This window comes from Papilio polytes, unplaced genomic scaffold (genome assembly GCF_000836215.1).
Source record: "Papilio polytes unplaced genomic scaffold, Ppol_1.0 DF821289.1, whole genome shotgun sequence".
NCBI lineage: Eukaryota > Metazoa > Arthropoda > Insecta > Lepidoptera > Papilionidae > Papilio > Papilio polytes.
Genome location: NW_013527915.1, coordinates 3,552,440 through 3,556,066, shown reverse-complemented (window position 1 = coordinate 3,556,066; position 3,627 = coordinate 3,552,440). Strand labels below are relative to the sequence as shown.

At 34.3% G+C, this 3,627-nt stretch overlaps 1 long non-coding RNA gene across 1 annotated transcript; it reads left to right on the top strand.

The window, feature by feature from the left end:
* Window positions 1-6: 6 nt before the first annotated feature.
* Window positions 7-3,587, top strand: LOC106109350. The gene is made up of 3 exons (XR_001226003.1): window positions 7-134; window positions 3,350-3,496; window positions 3,573-3,587. It is a non-coding gene; the product is annotated as an uncharacterized LOC106109350 (long non-coding RNA).
* Window positions 3,588-3,627: the final 40 nt, after the last annotated feature.

The following is a 3,627-nucleotide window of genomic DNA, read 5'->3' as shown; positions in this document are numbered from 1 at the left end:
GACCGCCGCCGCGTGCACGCCCTCATCTCCTACGTCAGCCGGCAATTCCCCGACGTCGAGGTCAGCCGCATCAAGCAGGTCCTCGCCTACAAGTGCAAGGAGAACTGCGCAGCGCTTCGCATGAGGACCGCCAGGTGACGCAACGCTTTTTTATATAAATAGGAGGTATAAAAGGAGAAAGCCTGGTTGAATATTAGTAAATCTATAACTCTCAAGAGTTACAGATGACTTTATTTGAGGGATAGGTATAGATGGAAAAAAGAATAGAAAGGAAATCGAAAAAAGGGGTATTGCTAACAATAATATCTTTCCTATCGTTTCTATCGTCATAATTTAAATACATTTAGATGCAACGACGTAGGCGATACACATATTTGGTATTAATCATTAAGGTAATGACTTTAGATGACTTTTATTTTGAATATTAATAGGTATGCTTCTTTACTCCCAGTTACTTACCTACAAAAAAGGAAACACCTGGTATTACGATACGCGTAAAGTTACTGATACTAACATTTGGCGTTTCTACAAGACGATACACTTTTATTCAGTGGTCTGATTTATTTACGCCATCGGTTAAATTAGCTACAATCAACGTTGATCTCAATGTCTGTAAATATGATATAACTTTGATGTTTCTGAACTTTGATACCTAATACGAAATGGGGTCACATCATAAATTAAGTTTTATCATTGCACTACGTATTTGCATGTCTCAATCATTGCTTTACCGATATTGACATATAATCAGTAAAATCTTATTTCTATTTATTATAATTAAGTACCAGGACAACATAACTTTGTTTGTGTAATCAAATGTAGAATTATTTTTGCTCCGTTTGGAAAGGAGCATACTAAAACAAGGCCACTTTCCGTAGATGGAGTAATTTTATGACCTTATTACTTAGTACACCTTCGTTTAGTTGTAAGGTCAATATCGCCATGTTAGTGCAGTCGTGTATAGTTTATTTAAGTAAATAGAACACATATCTGTAACATCTAACTTCTAATTAATATTATAAATGTGAAAGTTTAGATGGATGGATGCTTGTTAGAGTTTGTAGCCTAAACGGCTTAGCGGATCTCGATGTTATTTGGTACGGATGTGGAGGATAGTCTGGAAGAACACGTAGGCTACTTGATTTTGTTTTTTGTCATTCCACGCGGACGGAGTCGCGGGAGAAAGCTAGGTTTTAATAATCTACACTAATGTTATAAAGAGGAAAGGATTGTGTTATGTATGTACGTATATATCTCAAACACTACTGGGTTGATTTTAAAAATTCTTTCACCATTAAAAAGGTAATTTATCTGTGAGTAAAATAGGCTATAAATTTTGTGATTTGTTAATTTCACGTGGACGAAGTCGCGAACAACAGCAAGTATAAATATATAGAGATATTTGTATACTTTTAGCCAAAGTAAAATTTATTATTGTAGATAGCGAACATTACACATAGAAATGCATTTTGTAAAAGTTGCATCTTGGTAATTTAAACATGAAAGCGGTTATATTTTAAAAAAGAAAAGAGAAACCAACATACAAACATTTATTATTTTTAACAATCATAGCTGAGAAAATTATTTATTGTCAAAGTTTCACAATTCTTGATGTTGTTTTATCATATTGTAACATTACAAACACTTTAAAAAATACGTCACAATAACACAAACTTGATAAATAGAACAAAAAACAACATTCGTAAAGATAAACCATAATGTATTGTCTTATACTCGATCTACTTGTTAAATAATAATTAATACGGTAAAAAAGATGGATATGCAGAAATATACAGCAGACTCGTAGTGATTAGATATGTTGCCAAGTGTACCCAAATATAAATATTTAATCATACTAATATTGTAAATGCGAAAGTTTAGATGGATGGATGTTTGTTAGAGTTTGTAGCCTATACAGCTGAACGGATTTCGTTACAATTTGGCATAGATGTAGTGGGTAGTCTGGAAGAACACATAGGCTACTTGCAGTTGAGTCGCAAGCAAAAGCTAGTGCAAAATAAATGTTTTAAGAACCCTAATTAAAACAACTGTAGTAACTCGTCAACTTTTTAACTCGATTTATAAAAGTCAAGACTGCATTTATTATAATGTCAATAAATCATTAATAATATGTTATTAAGGGATATCTTACAGCGTTTTTATCGTTTGTTTGTAAATGTAAAAATTAATTTATTAACTATACTCTGTACCCATTATGGTTGAGATAACACCATGTCGACTCCTATGTTTACATTGCAGTCTCTTGGGTTTTATCATGACCTTTGTTAACACGCAATAATAGTTCAATAATCTTAACGTACTGTGATTCATGGACAAAACACTAACTCTTTTATGTGAACACTAGCTTTCGCCCGCGACTCTCCGCTGAATTAAAAAAAGGGAGTAGAAATAGATGTTTAAATGTATATTTTAGTAACATTTAAAAAATATTACTTTACATTTTTCATTAACTTGCCATATTTTCTCTATTTTATTGGTTCTAGTCTATGAATAACTTTAAATTTTGTCACATATAGAGAGAATACTGAAAATTAAAATTGTCGTCTACCAATTTATTATAATGGCTGATAGCCATAACTCACCTAATAAATATCCTATTCCTTATACGAAACAGAAAACGTGTATTGTATATGTCTACCTCATTAATTTATAAAATTAATAATAAACTATATTCGTATTGTCAAAGGTTATCAGTTAAGCTATAAAGATCAATTACATTCATGGCTTCTGTGCAAAATTCGCTAACAAAAACATGGATAATGTAATCTTTTCAATGTTACAGTGGTCATGAGCATTGTCAAGGTCGATAAAGAGGTCTTTGTCTTTATTTTACACATATAGTAAACTATTTTGCAAAAAGATTAAATTCCAAACGACATATTAATGTTCATCTCTAAGAATTGTCGCCATTTAAAATGTCTATATAATGTTATATAATTAAATAGAGTTATTTAGATACTCTGTATCAACTATTAGACTAAATTCCTTTACACGCATAGTTCAACTATTATTATGGTAACTTTTCTCTGTACAATCTTATGGTTTACTCATCAGCCGTTTATACAACGAGCCTAATGTTATTCTTACTCAACTAATACATTTCCGCGTCTGGTGACGTCATCGAAATAGTTATATAGGCGTCGAATCAACTGATTACCACATGAAAGTCATGCCTGTTCCATCGAGATTATTATTTAAATAACATAGTAATCTTAAGACTTTTACTTATCAAATAATTACTGGAAATATTAAGTAGGTGGTAGGGTCAACGTGCGTATTCCGCCGGCTCTCATGGGCCCACTCGAGGCAGTAATATAATTTGAAGCAGGCTGTCCAACAACTGTTTCAGTGAGTCGACCAACTACATGCTGAGTGCGGCCGCGCGCCCGCCCTGCGCCGGCGACGACGCGCCCCCGCCCGGCCTCGGGGCCGCGCCCTCGTCTCTCGGCAGCGCCAGATCATCATATTCTAACTTGTAAGTTCAGCTGGCTTTCAAGGAATACTTCTTGGATTGTAAGACGACTAGATTTGATTCTATTTGTTTTTTCCAGTACGAGCGAGGCATCGAAAAGCGGCACGGCTGCGGGTAGCGGCGGAGGAGGCGGG